Source organism: Metopolophium dirhodum, chromosome 4, assembly GCF_019925205.1.
Source record: "Metopolophium dirhodum isolate CAU chromosome 4, ASM1992520v1, whole genome shotgun sequence".
NCBI lineage: Eukaryota > Metazoa > Arthropoda > Insecta > Hemiptera > Aphididae > Metopolophium > Metopolophium dirhodum.
The window spans coordinates 35,240,671-35,265,578 of NC_083563.1; the positions used below are offsets into that span (position 1 = coordinate 35,240,671).

The 24,908-nt window shown below is 27.5% G+C and overlaps 2 non-coding genes across 2 annotated transcripts; one reads left to right on the plus strand and one right to left on the minus strand.

Moving 5' to 3' along the window:
* Positions 1 to 21,413: 21,413 nt before the first annotated feature.
* On the plus strand, positions 21,414 to 21,486 carry Trnat-ugu (transfer RNA threonine (anticodon UGU)). The gene has a single exon. It is a non-coding gene; the product is annotated as a tRNA-Thr (tRNA).
* Positions 21,487 to 24,310: 2,824 nt separating this feature from the next.
* Positions 24,311 to 24,383, minus strand: Trnat-ugu (transfer RNA threonine (anticodon UGU)). The gene has a single exon. It is a non-coding gene; the product is annotated as a tRNA-Thr (tRNA).
* Between the last annotated feature and the right edge of the window lie 525 nt (positions 24,384 to 24,908).

Sequence of the window (24,908 nt, forward strand, 5' to 3'; positions counted from 1 at the left end):
ATGCTTGGTACGATAATCGAAATTAGATTTCTATAACTATATAGATTGGTAAGTATACCTTATATTCTAATAAAAAAAAAATCATATTTTATGAAAACAAATTGAGTTGGGTTAACTCTTCATTTAAAATACAACTGGAGGCGGATCTCTTATGCAATATTTGCATGAGAACAAAACACTTAATTTATTATCTATGAAAATCTGTAATTGAAAATCAACAAATATTATATTATATTCGTATGGGCCACATAATATTTCTCATTTTTAATCCTTTCAGTTCCAGAATAATTTTTTTCACACAACTTTTATATTTTAATAATTTATAATATTTAATGTGCGGTATGAATACGTATATGGTATATGGTAATTTAAAATTATGGATGGATTTTTTAATATTCAGAATAATCGTGATAAATATAATATGTTTTAATAGCATCCACATAATTAAGGAATACAATTTAGTAAACCTTGTTTAAATTTTTGGACTAGATTAGAGTAGGCCTTATGAAAAACTTGAATTTTTAAACTGAAATCGCATTATGTGGCACAACAATTATAATTGTGGCTTAGCGTGGCGCGTTGGCTGCTACCAGTCGCGGAATGCAACTGGGAGTAAGTAACGGCCACAGCTACTAACTCCCGGATGGGTGACCACCCGGGTTCATAGTAGTTAAAAACCTTGCTACACATATACGTGTTTGCTACATACCGTAACAACCGTAAAACAATCGTAAAAATACCACATTTCATAACCCCTACAACAGCTAATGGCCTTAGTCACACCGGGCTGAAGTTCAATAAAAAAAAAATTAATTATAACACATTTTGAAAATTATTCCTTATCGAAATAAAAATGTAATAAATAATCATTGGAAAAGTCACGTTTTTATATTCTAGATATATTTTTTTTATCTAGTACAAAAATATAACTAAAATCGATTTTTTTTGAAACTGATTGCCATAATTCATAAAATATATAAAACGTGACCATTTTTTCTATAGTTGTTTATTCCTCAAGAAATCTACCGAATTATTAAAAACTTACCTGTACATAATTCAATTACATCTGATAGAAAATTGATACAGTGGAATACTTCTTAACATTTAAAACTATTGGAGCGCTCCTTTAACCTGAAAAGTGTCCATTGAAGGAGATTAAATTTATTGAATATAACAACAAAAACATCAACAGTTGTGAAATTAATACATTAATAGTTATACTGATAAAGTGATAAATAATAAATATAAATATATAAAATAACTTAAAAATCGTATTTCATCACATTTAAGTTTTTGTAACTTTTTAGAAATATTATTTGACGTTAAAAATGCACAGAAATTATAACAATGTATTAAAATTGCATACACAAAGCGCCGCGGCCGTCTTATAAAAATATCTGTATTCATAATACTAAAATATGCGCTCAAAAATATTGTTCAAAATGTATTATAATATAATATCCACTCATAAATTGTTCGAGATCTTTATTCGTTTTTTATTTTTGATTTGTATGTCACGAAAAATTAAGAATCTTAGATATTTCTTTTGACTTTGGTCCTGAACATGGTATTTAGCTGCATATTAATGAGTATACGACACCATTGACAACTAATTATTACCATAATAGTAGGCCGTGTCATTCGAAAACCAAACAAACCACAAGGGTTTCTACCGATTTAGGGTTAATTCAGTCATTCATCCAATCCCAGAAAATATCCCAACAATATTTCCCATAGTAATAGGTAGTGATAATTTAGTTTAACTTATAATAATATTACATATTCGACATTAACATAATAATAATATAGTATATTAGGTATATGTATACTATGTTTTTAAATGATAAAATACGTTCACCGATAATTTTCAGTTTTCACCATAATAATACTTGATGTTTTATACATTACTTTTAATCTCCTCCTAAAAAGATAAGAATAATTGACTCATCGCAAAATTATATTAAGATAATTATTTTTATCACCAATACATTTTTATTGACTATCCAATATTAAAAAAATGGAGGAAGTCAGTTATATTGTTTTAATATTTATCAAACATTATTTAAATAAAAACAGTACGTTGTACAGTATCGTTATTACTTATTGTTTATATTATGTATACGCTACAACCTACTACCCATATTATACATAATACATATGTGTACCTAATATAAACATATAACATATTGTATTAAGTATTTGAATCTCATTATAGAGATTTATAGTGAGAAACTGAGGTTAATATTTTAAATTTATTTTCGTAAAGCGATCTAACATCTTAACCATAAAATAGTGATATTTATGATATTTAGGTATGGTGGAAATTAGTTATGATTTAATTTTATTGTTTATAATAAATTAAAAGAATACAACTTTAAATTCTCAAATTTCTATTTTTTTTAAATAGTAGTGGCTTCGTGGTCTCGTGTTTACTCGCGATGGTATGGGCTTAAACTTTTTGAGAGACATTCCTAAATTCGTGAATTATAGCATAGTGTAAACGACAACACTTAAAAGATATTTTTTTCTATAGTAAATATATAGAGTGTAAAAGTTCTTTAGTAATGTATTTTACACGGGGATATAATTCTTAAACACAATTCACATTACCGAAATAGACGGCCAAATAAAGTTCCCCAAGGATATGTTTCAAAAAATATACTATTAGAAGTGTTTAAGAATTGAAAAAATAAACCGTATCAATGCTGTAATAAACTTTTCGTTTGCAAAGTTTTTAAAAATTGTGTTTAAATTACTTTAATAATATCTTTGAAAATTTAATAATGTACAAACTGTCAGAGACACACATCAATTAATTCTCTTCAGATTATTCAAAACCACTGATGCCTCATTGAGAATATTATCTAAAATCAATTGTACATTTAGATTAAGTTGTCAATAGTAGTATAAGTAATACATTTGAAATATTAAAATATTTAGATCCTTTGTAATAATTGTTATAATAATATACACTATTTACTATTTAGTATTTTCTATAACATGGAAGCACTATATTATTATATTTATTTAATAGTACGCAACTAGTACCTACCTATAGTTTCTCGAATTGTTTAGTTGTCAAATATTTTATTTTTTATCCTGGATAAACATCGTATCACTGTTAGAGTGTTATAAAATATCATGCCTTTATTTGTATTATTTTTACTGTAAATTATATAATTAATTTATAATCTACTAACCAAAGCCTATTCACTGAACTAGCACTGAAATTTTTTTTTACGTCATAATATTATGTGCTATGTAATAGAAACATTTTGATTGACTGCTGACATTAAATATAATTTATTATGTATATTTGTTTATACAGTATTCGAATTTGTCATCTCTTACAGTTAGTAATAAACAAGACAATAGACACTATAACTCAAATTTTCATAATTTTCAAATCATTTAAAACTTAATATTATTATTTAAATGGATATTAATAAACTCATATATCTTCTACACTTTCGAGTTTCAACTATACTCGATAGGGACTATCTTGTCCCTGGTACCAATAGTAAATTATTAATCCATAAATATCAGCCCATAGGTATATTATTCTATTGCGTTTAAAAATTAAGAATTGAAAAGTTTCCATCGTTTAACCTTAAACAACAATTTTTTTCAAATTACTGTATGCGTATAAAATAATATTACCGACCTAATAATTAGGTAATAATAAGGAATGGCATGTCTCATGTTTACCTATTTGGGCTATTCCGTGGAAAAGTCATACTACCTATTAAAATATGCTGTCAATACGCAAATATATTAAAACATTGTTGTTCGTATATTACTTCCACAAACTAAGATGGTTTTCGATATTACATAAGTCCGCGTAATGCTCAAACTGTCAATAGGATTAACAAAGAAATAAGGTAAGAGTATACAATATCCTAAGCAAAACTAGCAAATTAAGCTTTCGTAACATAAATACGCAAATCCATTTAATACCTTTATAAAAAGGATCGTAAGATTCGATAGATGTATAATGTGTAAATTTTGGATTAATGATTAAGAAGTAAACTATAGATATTAACGAGCGGCATAAATAAATGTTGATAATTTTGATAGGAACTATTTTTGTTTATTTCACTATTCTACATCGAAAGTTATTCCAATAAAATATAAATATTACCGAAAAATGATTGTTCACCAAATGTTTACAATATTTATCACCGTCATACTACATTCTAATATTATTGGTACTTATAATTAATATTGTTTGAAAAGAAATCAAATCTAATAAATAAAAATATATAACATGATACTCATATTACATCAAAGACTATAAACGTTCAACGTTAAATACTATAATTAGAAATATTATTTAAAACATTTAATAACTTTGAACTAAAAATCATCTATAGTAAAAATTAAATTCTACTAAATAAACTCAGCAATGTTTGTACACATTTTACTAATTTAAAAAAAAAATATATTGCTTTTCAAAACAAGATATTGTTATAAGAATTCAAAAAGTCAAGACAACAAAGTTAATGTGAGGATGAATAATCACTTAATCGTCCTTATCGTTTTTATAGATAGTCAAATGCATAAAGTTTCAAACTTGAACAGTAAAAAGTGGTTATATCACATAACGTTTATCCAAAATGACCATTTGCGTTACAGCAGGATTTGCAAACTTCTAAAAACAAACATAAAGAAACTTATTATAGAAACATGTTTGTGGATAACAAAACGAAAATAAAATTACAGTAATGCAAAAATATTCTAGTAACCGTATAAACGAGTGTAGGGTATGAGTCTCGATTTATATAGTGTGTTGTGCACTTGTGCATCGTTGATGTCAAAACTTTTTATCAAATATTTCGTTTCCAAATTCAATGTGTAAATAAGTAAATCATATTTCATGAGAAAACTTAATACACTTTAACATAACTTATGTTTTAAATGTTTTACGTGTTAACAATACAGATTATGAAGACATTTAGTCAACTGATTGCTTTCTTAAAAAAAAATTATACATGCAAATCATAAATAAAATAATAGTTTATCCGTAATCAAACTAAAGTTTTTATACTAATGATAATTCATTTTAATTAAGCGAGACTCAGTAAAATTATTTTGTTTAATATTTAATTCACAAGTTGAATTTGAGCATAAAGATTTTACGGAAGATAAACTAATATGCAATACAATAATAATATAACAAAAGAACACAATATATATATTTTTCAATAAAACAGACTTCTGTGATTCCAAAAATATAAATAAAAATTAAATGTCAAACACAAAAGCATGTTTACATTTTAAATTGTTGATTTCATAATAATATTATCCCAACTTTCATTAAATAAGTAAATCCATTGAATTCAAAACGTATAGTTCTTAGGAAATTGGTATTAAGAGTACCTATACAGAACAAGTTTTTTAATAAATTACTGTTTTTTTGTTAGTAAAGTTTTATTTAGTGCCGTCTAAACTTAACGATAAGATTTTGTTTACATTCTTAAATGAAAGAATATTATATGATTGCACTTTTAATTAGGTACCTGACTTAAAACATACGTTATGAAAATATAATTAATTGGAATGTGATTATACGATTAAGTGAAATGCATTTACTTTTCATTTACCATTTTTTTTTTTTTTTTATATTACTTAGATAATTTATTTCACATTTGTTGGCAAAGTTTATAATATTGTCGTTTTGGATAAAACTTCGGGTGAGTAGTGATCCACGATGTCACTGAGAAACGTATAATGGCTGACAACGGTTAGGCGGTTTTCTTTTCTTATTTCTTTTTCGTTTTTCTCGTTCTTTGCCATCCTTTACCCGGTGGTATATACAGTATATAATCATTAACATCGGGCGTAGGTACTTCGGATGCAGTGGCCATAGACAGAATCCCGTCGCATTCAAACCGTTCGCCGAAAAGTTGTCGTCCATCAATCGCATTTAGTCCTTTTTGGAGAGCGCGCGCGTCCCACTACGTGCGTCCGTCTCCCGTGTGAAAGGCGACGACGCCAGCCGCGGGGAGTTGCCGCAAAAGAGAGTCATATTCATCCATCAAACCAACCCTTGCCCACGCCAACACCTACACCACAACCCTTAACAACGGCCACAACCTCCACCTACACTACCACCGACATCACCAAACCGCAACCCCTCCACAGCTCCACCGAAACCGCTAAACTCGTTCGCTCTTCGTCCCTTTTTTTTTTTTTTTCCGAAATTATTTTTAAGTCATCCCCACTCTATTTCTTCTGCTGTGTTACACACCGCACACCGTATAGGTTTCACTTTAGCGGTCACTATACGTTGGCGTGAGTTGCATATACCACCTACAGACACACAATTGGCACACATGCCACACACACCGGGTCGGGTGATTTTTCGATTCAGTGCTGCGACCTCTTGTCACTCTTACACGTCACAGTGATTCAACAAAATACCGCACAAAGGCCGATCTTTGCTCGAACCAATATATTCAGTATAATTACATTGTTATTTTGGTTGACCATATGTATTTTTTTTTTTTTTAATGTACATTTTACAATTTACAAAATATTGTACAAGCACGTGGTACTCTATTGTCTTGAAAAACATCATTAATATCCTATACGGAACTATTCATTTTCTTGTATTACTTATTTACAAAAGAGGTAGATAATATTACTCTTTTTGATGAACAAATTCAATTCCAACTGGCAATTTATTTCGTGCACAGGCCACAGACTCTGTCAGGTACATGGTAATAAATTAAACGTACGATAAATGGTGATGCACACACGGAGGTAAAATTAGAAACGGCCTTGGGCCGGTGAAGGTGAAAAATTGTTCGGTGGTGAAGCGCATGCTAATCTTTTCTTATAGTTCATGATCTATTAGTAATCTATTAGTCCTCAAATCAACTATTTTCTACAAGTTAGATATACATATATATATTTTTTTATAACACCTTATTATCTGTCTATAAACTTACAGAGAATTGTAAAAATGTAAACCGAAATGAAAAAAATCGAATTTAGCAAACAGACCACATCTGATATTGTGGCATTTATTATTATTTGTTGGGTATTTGTTTTAGATTCGTTCCGATATAGACTGCACCATTTTATTTAAAAAGGTTTAATGGGATAGAAACATAGAGTGCCATTTGTTTTTTTATATATGATAATGTAACGTACCAACCACTTTAACTATAATTTTACCAACTGTATACAATTGGACGATAGTCTCCTATACATTTCTACATTTCTTCATCGTATTATTTGCAATCTGAGGATTGTGTACGGCTGATGATAGTTTTCATCAAGCATGGATAGGGTTTGCAGGGACAACAAATGCAAACAATTTTAAGAAATAATTAAATAAGTAAAAAAGTAGATTAAATTAAATAATTTATTCATTACATACATATATAATATAGATTATAAACATATTATTGTATATCTAACAGGAATAAACGACTAAATATTATTAAGAGGACACCATATCCACATGCGTTGTCTCCGTTCACAAACGCATTACATAGCAAATCGTACGATCTGAATAATTCATTTAACTCTGCTGACTGCAGTATGTTTAATTTTTGAGTAAACTGACTTACACCAAATATAAAAAGTAAGGATATTATCTAGTGGATAACTTAGGTTTTTTTATGTTTTAATTTTAAAGTTAGGTAGTTAAAATTGTGAATTGTTTGTACATTTTAAAATTCACAAAACTGGCTTTAAAATAAAAATATAAAAAAAGGCTTAATTCATCCACTAGACAATATTATATTCTTACTTATAAATTTTGCAATAGGTCGACTAACTCTAAAATTGAACATAACAGAGTTAAATGAAAATTATTCAGAATGTACAATGTGTTACGTTATGCGTTCGACAACACATGCGGGTATAATGTCGTCCTCTTCAGACTTGTAAATAATATGTATAATAACTGTTAAAAAAAAATTGAAATTCCTTTGGTTAGAATTTAAAACGAACAATCAACTGTATTTTATTTAGTTTTACCCAAGGTAAATTTAATTTAGTTTAAAGATAGCCAATCATAAACATATTATCCAAAACGAGGAGATAATTTAAAAAACAAATATAAATAATAAACAAAATATAAATAATTGTACTTTGTACAGACTATTGTAATAGCCCAATATTGCTCAAACGATTTTCATAATATTGTTTAACCGATTTTCAGATGATGAAGTTTGCGTCTATGACGAACAAGACGCCCGTACAATAAATACGTCGTGGCGTTTGCAGATTTAGTGCTAAAGATTGTTTCCCTGTAGACACATTACGATATAATAATATCTAATGACTTTGTAAGTAAATAGCACAGATTCATGTGCGACTCAATAGTTAACTGAAACGTGGGTACTATGAAGTCTAGACTATCGTACTATATTATTTATTTTACAGTGAGTCCGTAGTATTTGGTTGACTGTGCTGACAAATAACTCGTTTTACCCCCAGCCAAACGTGTGAGCTTCTGTGTCTGATGCAAATGTACCTATTTGGTTTTTTCCACCGTCATAATCGATCAAAGATAATCTGTTATTATATTATTAATTACATAGGTATTGCTTCTAAAGCTTAACATTCCATGAATCTAAATCTGTATTAAATAATATAATAATGGCCTATACGGTATCGCGTTAGTTTCACCAACTTTCGAAAATATTTTACAAACTAGTAGTTATTATTTATTTACAATTTTAATAACGACCGTCGAGATAATATTATATGTGTTTGATTATAGCTATACTATTCGATAAAAAGGATTTTCGTGTTATTCAGTTTGATACAACGTATAATGTAAAGTTTCCAGTCGGCGAAGGAAGTGTGACCCCAACTGATATCCGGATTACCTGTTTAGTAGCCCTCTCCTGTATTGGTTTTACAATGAATTGGGGTTTATTTTACCTAGCTATTTTTCTGTGATCATTTTTACTAGTAAAAAAGTGCTCCAAAAGTTTCATAAAAACCTATCTTTCGATTTAAAGTAATATCGATTTGGTACTTTAGAGAGATCATTAGTTTTCCTAAGTGTAAAGAAAAAAATACCGACAAAATATCATACAAATACAAAAATGAATAACATTTTTGTTTTTCTATGAGAAAATGTCATCGAAATTCAATATTAATGACCCTAGACACTTGAAATTTACTAAAATTATTCATTTTTCATAGTTATATACATTTACAATTTAATACAGCGTTAAGAATATTCTGTAACGCTTATCATAATAATTTAAAATCCAATAATAATTAGTCATATATTTTTTACATCGATATAAACATATTGTTATATTTTCGTTATTATAACTAGGTAAGTACTTACCGTTATTTTTTGAGATTAGTTTTTATTTAATTAATAGTAGTTATATGTAAAGACTTGATATTTTAATACAAGTTTCTATATTATACACATTTTCTTATTTAATATAAAAAATAATTATTTTTAGTTATAACTTAACAGTTGTACATTTTGTATTATACAACATTTTAAGCCATTCTGATTAAAATACGATAATTTATAGTTACTCTCAAATTGATTCAATCATTTAGAAATAGCCCAAACAGATGTGTGTTCATAACACGAGAATAGCACCCGGAGACTGTTTAGATCCAATGTGCCAATCATAATTTTATTTTGGTCATTGCGCATTTACAAATTTCCAAAACCAACAGATTTTATTTTGTAAAATATAATATAATATAAACCATTAATTTACATTTGATAGTGACCCAAAGATATTTTAAAAAAAATAAAAATCCCCCCGATAAAATGTTCTTCCGTTTGTCACCGTATGTCATATCAAGTTTTTTTATAATATATGATGCACACTTTGACTACTCAGATTTTCTAATGTAATATAATATTTAAAATTCTATATTATATTAACTAAGGTTTTTGCAATGATCCAAATACTAGTAGTCTGCAATAGAGTACTTAAATTTAATATTTAACACCAAACATTAGACAAATATTGCTCAGAAAACTGATAAAATATTCAAATGTACGTGTCATATGCACTCGTTAAAATATAAATCAAATAGCCGATTGTGGTACCAGAATGTACGTGGAGTTAACCCTCCGACGATTGCCAGTTACCGAAAAACTTTATTAGTATTTATTTATTTTTGACCTTTAGTAATCGAAAAATATATTTTTGTTCTCTGTAAAAACACTTGGTTCCATAAAAACTGACTTAGAAAGGTATATAAAACGCCAGAGCACGTTTCGACAGGACTTTTACTTTTTTCTCATGCTGCCTCACACACCACCTTTTTTAGACCCATTTTTCCGTTAATAATATTATTATGATATTAAATATATATATATATTTTTTTATATTATTATAAAGAGTTTTTATTTTTTATTACACAATCTGTTCTTAAATATATATCAAACATGAGTGAATATTATTATGCTTATGATACTATGGTGATAAAAAAAAACACTGTTCACAGAAGGAAGAATTCTACCGTCGGAGCAAATTTAAATTATATTAAATATAATGAAATTGTATGGCATCACAAAAATAATACGAAGTCGTGGGCTTCGTGAATGTAGGCTCTTAAAGTACATCCCATAATAACATTTAAATACGATATAAGTGTAAAGTGAGTATGTATAAGCAAAGTAAATAATATCATAATAAAATGTTATATTATTATAAGTCAATATAATGACCGGATGCAATAGTTATAAGTAACTAAGAGTGAAGTAATAAGTAATAGTTTTATTTCTCATGCCAATAAAGTACTTAATTTAATTGTAATTATAAACAAGTTGTATAAAGTATAACAAAAAACAGTTTTATTGAAAAGTATGCGCTGTAGTCTCAGACAAACGGTACTTTTTTGACATAAACTAGAAAATGATACATAACTACTGCGCACATTACATTTTATTTTAATAATATATATTTGTGTTGGTCAAAATATGACGACATTATAAGTACAAGTCTTATATACCATGCAGATACCATCGAAATGTTATATACCAGAAAATTATCAACTGTACCTATAAATTAGTTGATAATTTTATATAATATAATATTAAATATTTTTTGAATATCGTATTACGATCGAAACATAGGTATAACGATACATACTACTTATTAAAATATTATAATATACTATAACAAAAATAATAAATTATCATAGGTACCTGCTATTATATTATATTTTTATATTGATATTACGAAACGTTATATTATAACCAGAATAGTACTTAACGGTAGTAGGTATAGCAGGCTGGAGTGACATAACACATTTTCATCCCAGATTCAAGACTTTTTCATTTTTATATTATATGAGTTTTTCTGGACAAAAAAAAATGGGTAGATTTACCTTGATATTGACAAAGACATTAATTGACGAATATATAACACCAGAAAAACGAATTAAATTCACTATAAGTAGGTATTAATGGTAGCACACAAAACGTGTAACTACATATATTATCTTAGGGCAATAGCATTTAAATATAACCATATACAATAATAATATATGATTATTATCCAGAACATAAAAAATGAAGCGATTTATAAAAGTATATTGAATATATTTATATTCATAAAAACAAATTATATCTAGTTAATATAAAACTTTATAAATGTACCAACGTCCAACAACCTATGTTATTAATCCACAATATGATCCAATCTCATCACAGGAATATAATATTAGAAAATGTAATAACTATTTATAAGTAACTAGTCATTTTTTATATTTAAATGATTGGATATTTCCAAGCTAAGTGCTACTATCTAATGGGTGGCTCCTTATTCACGCAACCTCATAATGTTTTTTTTTATTCTAATCTCACATATACTTATTGTGCTTGAATGTATAGATTGTATATTTATTGTAAAAATAAAAAAAAAAATAGACAATGCACATATAATAATTGTGATTAGATACTCCTATAATAGGCTATAACTTATTATTTGTTAAAAATATTTTTTTCAATGTACACTTTTAAATTGATCTACATATTATTATCAAAATGATGAAATCCTGAAATATTTAAAATGTTATGAATAAAAAAACTACCACATTTTATTTTTAATAGTATTCTTAGTGCTGAATAATATTGCCAAATTAATTATTATCTGAGAAAATGTATACTTGCAATCAACATAATTTTATTAAATATAGGTATATTTATATGTATTACAAATTATAAAAAAATAAATTATAAGATTATAAGAAAACCCACACAAAAAATGATAGAGGTATTATAATAATGGGTCTAACCTTAAAAATGCCTAGCCCTAGTAGGACTGTCCTACTGAAACGGGCTTTGCAGCATTTATTTTTTTGTTTAATGTATTGTTAAATATAGTATGTAACAACATAAAAATCGTTTTTGAGTCTTAAGGATTACCATGAAGTTCAATTGAACTTCGACAACTTAAAACATAATTTAATATTATTAATAAGTATAATTTTAAACAGCATTGCTATTAACGATTTTGGCAAACAATTTATTATTATATATTGATTATTTTAACAACCCTGAAAAATATTACACCTTTTATAATTAATTATTTTTAAATTTGAATTTGAAGTATTAAAACTATGGTAATTTTAGCTCTCTTAGTAACGTTTGAATAATTTATCAAAAAAATGTATAGTTTCTTCGTCAACATTTAAAAAAAAAAAAAACTAAATTTTACAACATTCACGGATAGGTACCTGCTATTATTAAAATACATAATATGACAAACCGTAAAATTATTTAAATTGTTATTATACTTCTCCAAGTCGAACGCTTTTAATTTAGCTTCTACATAGAAAATCAAAAAACTATGCAATAGTATGTTTGTTTTTGCAAATAACCACGTACCTATATTATTTTAGGGAAATAATAACAGACAGTTAAGAGTTTAAGACTAAAATTCTAAAAATTAAATTAAATGGTATTTAGCAATTTCAAATTTATTGCGCGTATGTCAATTTATTATCAAATAAATAAAAGTTAAACTAAGTTGTATGACTTTTATGAAATATTGTATGTTTCTGGTTTCTTTCATAGGCATACATTTTTCTGTGCACTGTACACGGCGTATATTATCAAATTGATGTTTGCCAAACATACTTTACCATTAAAAATCTTTAGAGTCGATTCGATAGTTGTTGAGATATTAAGGAAATTAACTTACGTTTGAAATGAATGGAACGAAAGGTCGTTTTGTTCGATAAGTTTAATTAAGAGTTTCAACGAGGGACGAGTACCGTAAAAACTTTTAGCCGAAAATGTGCTTTGCCCGAAAAATTGTTACCTACGCGATTAGTTTATATTATTTACACAGATGCCGTTATATTCATATATTTGCGATCCAACTTGTTCGAAATCGATTTAACCTGGTATACTCAAATCATATGGAATATATAGATTGTGATAATGTACATAAGCTACTTCAGTAATATTTATCACATCTAAATACATACGGAAATAAGTATCTAATTATATTGTCGTTTAAGATAAGTTGTTACAACCATCAAGCTAAATTAAAATAAGTTACCTACTCTTTAGTTATTTCATATTTTGAATAAGGTACTATTATATTTCATTAAGTAAGATTAATTTTGTTTATATATTCTCATTTATTAGTTATAATAACCCTCTCTGAAAATAAATATTAGAATTTACAAAGTATTATATTTTTGTGATTGCTGGCAATGTAAATACGATTGCAGCTTATTGATAAAAGTTGTTATTCGTTATTTTTTGTTTTTTTATGGTTTTTTGTGTACATAAATTACTGGTTTAAAATATTGATTGTATGGTCTAATTTAGTGATGGCCAATTTTTAGTTGATACAAAATATATATATAAAAATGCAATTGTTTCCAAGATATTTAAATCTCCTTATTTATCATTATATAGGTTAGGACGGTTAGGTTATTATTAGCTTGGTCGTCTAGTATATTATGTTGCACAATGGCAACATTTTACTATAATTGTGGCCCGCCCAAGAAAAAAGGTTGGGCATCACTGGTCCAATTAAAATATTATATATAAATCTAAGGAAGTAAATAAGTACTAGATAATATAATTATACATAATTTGCATGCACGTCCACTCACGCACATGCAAACGCATTATTCATTTGAAAATATTATGATATTTTAAATTTGTATTGATGTTTAATAAAAAAAATTAAAGTATCTAAATAAAAAAAAAAATTATATTTATCTGTGGGTAAGTATCTATAAATTGTTTATGCAAGACAATAGTTGCACACTCAAATGGAGCCCTTGGCTTTGGTTCCCCTAGTTTAACGAAGAGTAAAGGGTGTCTCATTGCACCTAAAGTTTTGTCTGAGTTATCACACTTAATAATTATATCAAAATGTATACCATAACTGTTGTCATAGATTGAATGATAGTAATAATATCTGAGCGTCGAATTTGATAATCATAATATGATATAAGTACCCATGTAAATATTTTTTAACTTTATAGTCTATTTTATAGTGTTTATATCAATAATTTCATCAAGTCATTAATTACGTATTAATTAGTATACATATTAGTATTTACTATTTAGTATTGTTTATTATGATTTATATTGTATGTATCACACGAATGATCAAATGCACCGTGAACACTCTCACTATTAACATCTTCAAACCCGGATATTATTGCATTAGTTTCATTTACGGAAGGTTTTGAGATTTGAGCTTTATTAGTTGGGTAAAGCCGAATCAGAGGATCAATTTTTTTTTTTAACGTTGATATCTTAAACTGGAGTAAGTTTTATTTTTTTCTCCTCCATTTATGAGTGCATAACTGCGTCACAAATGTATTCTATATCTAAATTTTTTGTGCAAATGTTGCGACGCACCCGACCCGAGTTCGATACCTTGGCCGCGGGCGGCATTTTTCTTAGGGCAAGTCACGGTGTCCGGAGAACAAGTGCCGCCATCCCCCCACCCGGGGCACGGCAGAAACCTACGGGTGCCCCATTAGAAATTCTGCCAAAACACAACACACACGTGTACCAACCTACCCAATTTAAAAACCTACAGTGCCCTCCCCCACACCCAATGGCGTATGTTGCCGCGGGTTATCCAATAAAAAAAAAAAAAAAGTCAAAAACTATTTTATTATTTATTAATATATTATGTTGCGATAATTATTATAATATAGTATTATTACACCGAGCGCTGACCGTTTTGCACTATGTATGTTATATAATACTATTTCGTGCTATGGAAGTATGGGAGAGTAAAATAATAATAATTGTTCCTCAAATATTGTTTCAGAAAATGGCAAGAACACACCACTCTCATACACACACACGCACACAAATTCGCATTATATTAATATATACGCGTGTCTCGTTTCAGCGGTATCCGTGTTCGTTCCCGTAGCACGGTACGTGGTTGCCTCCCCTCGTAACACACCCCGGTGCTACAGCCACGCCGAAAGCTTGAGGTTTATAACGGGGTCGAATGAATATGATTGTTATTCGGCAAATTACGTTTATGTATCTAAATATTATATACATGCCAGTGGAGTATACCTACACCGAACGCCGTATACACTATATACGCAACATCACTCGAGGGAAAACCATTTGGATTACCGTTATAACGTTGTTTATTTATTTTACGAATCGGTTCAATGTTTATTATTATTATTATTATTGTTGTTGTTACTGTGGGCGTACGTCGTGTGTGCTCTACTACGGACGGTATACTACTGTACGATTTCGGTCACCGCGGTCACCGCTGATAAAAAAAAACACTCGGAACGGGTTTAAAATAAGATGTGTTATATTTTTACGCATCGAATGTAAGAAGAATGAGACGACATAATATAACATTATACCATAGCTCGTTGTGTTTGCGAAAGACGCAAGCTATAATATTATTGTCGTCGATGATTAAAACCACTTGTATAAGCTAATGGGCGTATATTATAGTGTACTGTTGGCATATCGTACACAATTCGTGTAACGTGAATCGATACGTTATAATAATATTATGAAGTGCAGACAATACGACGTGTTGTATCGAAAAACTAAGACTACAAGTGTCCATACAACACGACTATAACTTATGTTTATCCGAAAACTTTTCAGTTTTATTGAAATCCCATTAATCACACTGCCAACGGCTGGTCAATGTAAAAGGTTATTTGTCTTTACGCGTTTTTCATGCGTGTTCTTGTAAATCCAGGTGAGCATCTCTGCGATGCGTTTTCTTATTGTTAAATAGATCAAAAGTTTATATAACATTGAAACGGAGTGCGAAATATGAACGGATAAATTCCATATTCCACGCTGTGAATTAGGATATAATTTTCAGAAAATAAATGCTGTTCAAAGAGAAAGATGTAAGAACCAAAAATGTTTTGACAAAAGGAAAAAATAAGAAACACTGGAGTAGGAAAAGACATAGTTTTTGTTTAAACAGTACCTATGTACCAAGCAGAATCAAGGTATCGTGGGCAAATATCACTCAAAGACTTTTACAATACTTGGGAAAGCACTTAACAAAACGAAAATACATGACTATTGGTTGTACAAAATATTATTGGTATTGTATATAGATATACGGTTATATGTTATTTAATATGTATTTGTATTTCATAACCGTTGAAGGGTCCCAATTAGGGAATAATGTAATATATAAATAAATTATATAAAGTAAATATGAATGAGATATAACATGTACCTAAGTATGTGAGTAAGGAATACAGATAGTACTTATTATTGTTACATTTTAATTTTTCCTTATAAAGTATATAATATTTCCTAGTAATATTACTATGTATAAAATAATGATATTGTATTTGTATACATATTTAATATTAGCTGATAACTGTGCGGCCTGCCCCTGACATATTAAATGACAGTGGATTTACTCTGTATTATTCTGCAATAAAAGTAAACTAGACAATTTTTAACACAGTAATAATTTGGTGGTTTTGACCAAATATAAAATACATGTCTAAAATGATATCCAATTATCATAATGCATTATTTTAATCCCGTGCACTTTGTTGCCCGTAAAAATATCAACTCTTATGTGATTCAAACTTTGTTCAATTAATTATTTAATATTTGGTGTAATAGTGTTCAATACTTAAAAAAATATATAAAAATAAAAGATATAATTTTAAGTCAGCAGAGAGTAGTTATTTTTTCTTACTGATAACCAATTGCTAGCGAAAACAAACAAAATATATGTGTTTATGATTTTACCAATTACAGCGTGGGTAAAAAATACAAGGATCAAATATCAAATACGGGTTAAAATTATTAAAAATTATTTTCAAACATATAAGAACAATTTAATTTTACGTAACCAGTGGCAACCATTCATATTATAAAAAAAATACTAATTTCTACTATTACTATTATAATCTGTAACCAAACGAAACCATTTTCATACAAAAACATCGTAATTCTACAAATTCTTGTGTGATAACCTCTTTAAAATACAACATTTAAAAATTAGTCTTCGAAGTATAGAATTACCTGGAAACCAAATTTCAGAACCATGAGTGCGATAGATTTTGCTGAGAATCACACTCAAACATTGTTTTTTATTAGGTAATACAGGTGAACTTATAATACTATGAACTATTTGTTTTTTACTTAAATTTTGCTATACGCTGTATTACTTAATTAGTTAAATAAAAAATATGGCAATAACTCAAGATCTGTAAGCGTTACAAAATATTAGAAATATGTTATTACAATAGCTCAGAAAAAGTATTTATTTTTAAATTATAATATTATGTAGGTAAGTACTTACTAAACTGTTTTAAAACTATATTTACAAAGAGCTTATGTTAAATATGCAAAGCTTTTTCAACTACCTAACCTATTCCTATGCCCACGCGCGCATATAATTGTGTTAAGCATTTTAATAGTAAATTCTTAAAACTTACTAGTTACTTCACAACTTTATATGAATAACGCGAAATCCTAAAATAAGAACATTCAAAAAGATAAAATATTTTTTCAAATTATTTTAAGAAATATGAATAGTATACTTATATACTCCCGGACATCAATAAAATTAAAATACTGTTAAAATGTTGTCTAAGTATTGTAAATATTTCTTTATGTTTAAATCATTGAAAAATAATATAAAAATGTCAATATTAGAGAAAAAAATATTTTCTAGACAAATTATTTTTTCAGCCAAATAAATTTGTTCAAATCTTTTTGGAAAATGAATTAATTATTTTGACAATATAATTCTCGTTGTTTGATTGTCATCTGAGAGAAGACTCCTCGAAACACTAGTTTTCACACACCAAAGTATCCAGCATCTAAAAAAAACGATCCACAACGTTAGTTTCGTTTTCCTAACTTAAGCGTTCCTATAACGAAAAAGTTCGAAAAAGTAAAAGAAAAATTAAGATTATAGCGGTAGGTTGGTACGCATCGTTATCCGGGTGGGTATATGAAAAAGTTGTACACTGTGAAATTGTGCCGTAAAAATAAGTCTTTTTCACCCAAACTGTATTAGTAATAGGTATATATATAATATATAAGTATATAAAGTATTTGCAAGTAATACTGCTCCTAAGACGTTTTCCTTTCATTGATAACCATTTTGGCATTTCAATGTATGTGTTAAAGCTGATTTTGGTCACAATATCTCAACAACTTCTATATTTCCTGAACCCCAATTGTTTTACAGGTACATTATTATCTACTATTGATGATATGAAGACGAACGAGTAAAAGCATTTCGAAAACTTTGTATGCTATTTATAAGGTTTGAGATTGTCCTGAAACTATGTAGGTAGCAAAAAGGCTTATTTTGCTTCAAAATACAATTACTTTTGCATTCGTACAGTATGACAAGTTTTAAAAATATTGTTTTTAAATTATATTTTGTTGGTGTACTTATAAATGGCTGTATCGTTTAGGACGACTTTAGGAGCATTAAAGCGAAGAGCACAAGTGGCCCTTCCCCCGCCCATTTTATGTTTATTCAGTGTATTGTTATTAAACTATAAGTAGATTAAAATCGGTTTATTTATTCATTGGTTTTTATTAATTAAACGATTTTCTATTCTCATTATGCATATTATATTGTCGAGCCCGCCCATTTGGTACAATATAGGTATATCAGAATTGGCTAACCTATGATACGTGTCGGAGGCACGTTTGAAACATTTTAACGGCATCATTCGGAACAAATAATTTTAAATGCATCGTTAAATTTTAATTTTAATAAAAAAAAACGTTGAAAAACTTTATTATTTATTTATTTCTAAATAATAATGTAACAAAATAAAAATGTTTGAAGTTTAAAACCCACTTCCGGAAAAATGTTGTAGATAGGTACTTGAAAAAAATTACTCGTTATACATACTCTGTAGATATATATTCGCGGTAACCTAAAGTCATGAAAGTTTATTTTTCCACTATATGGATGCAATCAAATCGAGTCGAGATGGATAAATCTAGTGCGGCTTCATTAAAACTAACAATTATTTACCCATCTGATGTTTATAAAGTATAATCCAATGAAATATAGTAATATATAATATAATATAATATAATAATATGTCATGAAGTAGGATGGGGAATGGGAAAGTATAGTTGACAATTTATTAAAATAAAGATAATACGTACAAAAATGATCTTAAAAACCTTGTGTTTGTATATTTTTTTAACAAATCTCACCAAAAAATCACCCAAATTAGACCAAAACAAATGTTTAGAGATTACTGGCACGGGACATTTTTTTTAAAACTTTTATTACAACATTTTGGCACGTGATCCAATAAAACTATAGACTATAATAGGAGGTGCAGAATTATTGCGCACATATTTTTACCTGTAACTCGATTGCGCACCAAAAAAAGTTTATACATACGAAAATAAAATAGTTGATTTGAACAAAAGTTGTTTCAATTATTTTATTACAATGTCAGCGTTATGTTTTATATTTAGAAGCATGAACGGGCTGACAACAAAAAAATAAAAAAATTTATTCAGACAACGGTTTAATTGTGCACATTGTCTGATTAAATTTTAAAATTTTTTTTTTATGTAAGTACATATTTATAATTACGATTTAGATACATTAGTCTAGTACAAAGATTTTAAACAACTTGGTTGTTTAAAATCTCTGGTCTAATAATACTTGATGAATAGTTAGAAGATATATACACAATAAAATGGACACTATTTTTAATAAACACTCCGTAATATTTTTATTCGTAATGATTGATGGTAATTAATTATTTATAAACATTAATTTTTAATTTAATTTAGTTTAATAAATTATTTTAAATAATATATTTAAAAAACAAATTTACGATAAATATATTTAGTTCTTATGTAGGTATATTATGTCAAATATTAATAAAATATTTTTTCAGAAATGCCAATAACCCTGGTAGTTGAGGCGTATTTATAAATAATAAAAAAAAAAATAATAAAGTATTTTTAAATATAGTGAATTCTGATGTCTTAGTATCTGTTCTTAATTTGAATGTATAAAAATCGTCATTTAAAATATGTAACCACTACTTATATTTAAAAAGAAGTATATCTATACTTTTTTTTGGTGCACAATCGTTTTGTATTTGCGGTAAGAAATAATATGTATTAATAAAAAAAAAAAAACGGTGCGCAATTGTGTGGCACCCGGTAATTCTTGTTAAAAATATTTCAAATAAGTATTGAAATAGGTACATACTTTAATGAAAAAATATTTAATTAATTATTTAAATATATATTTTCCGGTACCTAGCTATTAAGACAAAAACATAAATACACTCAAATAATGTTTGAAATATATTAAAATACTTAAAAAAATATATATACGCTGGCCCATATTAGCTTTTTCATTCTTAGGTCTAGATTTAAGTAGAATAAAAAAGTTAAAAAGTAAATTTAATAATTTATTTATTTAAGATTTGAACATAAATATTAAAACTTTTTAGTTATTATTTATTTAATATAAGTTATTTTATTTGTATAACCATGTTAAATTATATTGACATGGGAAATTCTGTCAAACGTGTGTACGATTTCGTTTTTAAATAAGGTAATTTAATATAGGTAATACCTATAACTCATAAATTATGAATATCATTAGATTGTTAATTATATTCAATTACATTTTGATATTATGTCCCTTTCTTCTGATCACTTAATGAATTTTTCTGTTTAACAATTAATTTATAAAGTCTATATATGTAGTAGGCACCTACATAAATTAATTGAAAATGCGTTGTTAAAAAAAAATTACTTTTAAAATTTTCCAGTTGCTTAACAAATCCAGCGGAAGCCATCAGTTCCTCCGGGAAGCATAACTTTTTACATTATTTTAGAATAATATTAGCTTCAAACTTGTCGTGCAATCTATCTAGAAAAATGTCCAACACTGTGTGCAAATGTCTAACATTTAATCAATTTCGGATATACGGCCTCCATAGCTCAGTGGTTAGAGCACTGGTCTTGTAAACCAGGGGTCGAGAGTTCAATTCTCTCTGGAGGCATTTAATTTTTTTCATTTTGTTATACATTTTTTTAAATAATTTTATAAATAACATTTTATTATATCTTATTAAAAAAAAAAAAACAAATATGATAATATTATTGTAGGATTAAAACTGATACTTGGTTTATTTATTTAATAACGGTTTAAGGTAATTTTTTGATGTAAAAAGATTATATTCTCTCAACAATGTGTATAGTAAATAAAAAGGATATAAAATAATAGTGTACGATTTCATAGTGTATCATGGTCATTTTTATGTATAAAATAATAAAGGGATAACATACTTTTCTTTTTTTTTTTCCCGTGTCCATTATATGTTTGTTGTACCCGTCTGTATTATATGCGACCTTTCTATTATTAAATTTCCATTAACACCGTGTACAGAAACTACGTATATCATATACGTATACACATGACGTTCAATGTGCATGAGGTTCACTGCTACAACCCAAAGTCGTATCTGGCTAACGAACTTTATACATATAATATACTATATCAATAAATAACTCGCCGGTGACTTCTTAAGCGATCAAAGAACAAAATAATCCGTTCGATGGATCATTCGTTAAATGTGGGACTCGTGTTCCCGCCCAGCTGTCCCGTCGAACATAGATAAGTGCCATCTCTTTATACAAATCGGCCAAGGGGTGGTTTCTGACCACTGCCTCGGCGGGTGGTTTGCTGCGGTGTATACATATACACGGAGCTGGTTGTCACGGGCGCAGAAGATAACAAATTATCGATTCCGGTAGACCAAAACGGAAAAAGGGAGGTCACTTACTGAATAAATATACTGAAATAATATATTATATTATGATATTATTTCCAACCGTAGATTACCAGCCACGATACTGTGCGGTGGTAGGCATGAACACATTCTCTTATATACGCTGAAACTTACTTGAAATAACATGGTATTATAATAGTAGTAATATTATTATATGGACGGATTTCAAACATGCCTTGTACATGTGATATAGGACAGCATAATCATATGGAATGGATAATATTATAGATGCTGATAAATATATTAATCATATTTGCTTATTTTATTATCGAGTCAATATCACGTATAGATTCACAATCCTTAAAGGTTTATTATTATTTATTGTTTATTTTTTTTTTACACTCCATCATTCTGTCATTTTTTGACACTTTTAATATTATACTAAATGTAAACTTTTCAAAATATTATAATATCAAGTTTTTGGGCACCTATCATTTCAAATTGTAGTTAATAACTTATAATAGTTGGATCTACTGATTAATTAATGTTAATTTGTTTCTCGTTCGATTTAATATAATATTATAATAATTTATATTTTCAGGTAGCCATTGGTAATATTAATCAGCTAAATACATGATTTAAAAATATTATTAGGTAGTAATAAGGTCCGAAATTATTATGAATACCTAAATATCCGTAAATATGTTATAAATAATGTATAAGCTTTAAAGAAAAAAAATGCATGGAAATATGCTCATAAAATACCAAAGTATATCGCGTGTGCTTTAATCTTTAAAGGCTTAAGAAAATCAAATATGACATGACATATTCACATATGAATCGAAATATAGGTACGCTCTGATAAATATAATATTTATGATCAACGGTACTATTTATAAATTGTAATAGATATAGACGTATGCTGTATATTTTCAAATTGCTTATTGATTCAATAATGTTTCATTAACAATAGGTACGTTAACAATTGTTTTTAATACCTATTCAGCGAATTACTTTTATACAAAACATGTTGGTCTTATTAAAAAATGTTCAGTTGAGAAATCAAAGAAAATGTAACTTAAGATCAATAAATCCCGGTTAAATATATAACAAAAACTCTAACGTTCAATCGAATTTTGTAAATTAAAGCCACATCATAACACAAAAAGCAAGTTTGCTTGGATTTAAAGTATATTATCATTATCTAAGAAATATGGTGTGGGTAATATGTACACGCATAAGACATAATTCAACTAAAGGATATTAATTTTTAATGTTTTACAAATGTTTGATAACAATTAATTAATAACTGTATATATAACAAAAGCCGTTTGTGGTGGTAATACCAGCTTTGTTAATAAATTATAAAAATAGTAGTTCTTTAACGTCCGTTTTGAGTATCTGACCTAATTTGTATAAACGATGTGACTGTGTTTTAATTTTAATTAAGTAGCATTTATTATTTTGCTTAAACAACTTAATTAATACTTCTAAAAAAAGACGTTATTATTTTTAAACCAAGTTCAAATATAAATTATTGTGATAGTTACTCAAACTGTACGTGATTTGTTTGTCTAAAAAATAATGGAATTTTCCGAAACAAAAATGATGTAAGTAATGTTCAAATGTCATGGTTTATCATTAATAACGTATAGGTACTTCATATCAAGATAAAAAAAAAAAACAAAGATAAAAGGCAATATTTTTTATATTAACATAAATTGTTTGTAAATAATATATTTTATTCAGTAGCTTCAAATTGGGATAATTTATTTTTAATAGAATGGTTTAAATACCACAAAAATTCTGATATTTCCACCTAGGAAAAGAATTTTTCTAATAAGTTTTATTTCTTAAATCGATTTCAAATCGTTTATATCTATGTTCACGTTTGTGCTATACACATTTCCGGTGCAATATCTAAAGCCATTTTAATATGAATATTATGTTAATTTTGTGAATGCTTAAAATATATTATTATAGTTTTAACTTAAAACTAGTAAAATAATATGAATTTTTAATTAATAATATTATAAACTATAAAATTAAACTGAATTACCATAATGTAAGTTAAAAAAAAATGCAAAAAGTAGGATGCCTCCAGAGAGAATTGAACTCTCGACCCCTGGTTTACAAGACCAGTGCTCTAACCACTGAGCTATGGAGGCCCGATGGCGAAAAGTTGTGAAACTATATGTCTTTAGACCATATACAAAATGATAGTTATTATAAAATATATTATAGATTTACAACATAATATTATTTACAACTGAACGAATGTGTTTAAAATTATGCCTAAGTATAAAATACGTATAGAATATTAATTTTATATATAAATGTACAAATACACAAGACAATATTAAATAATATATTTTAGATTTTATTTTCTATAAGGAATATTAAATCGTCACCGCTAGAAAACCATACATTTTGAGCGGTGGTTTTGGTTCATACGACTAAGTTAAATAATATAATTCAATAACTTTATTAAAAATGTGTATGTTGTCGAAAAACTGTTAATTTATACAACGCGAAATAGGTAGGTACCTAAGTCAATGTTACTTATAATTATTTATAAATCATTGCATATCAAAAAATTATTATGAGCGTTGCTCAGTTTACTTACCATAGGTACCTATGCCATCCCGTTATGAAGGACATCTGTTAAAAATTATATTAAAAATAATAAACGA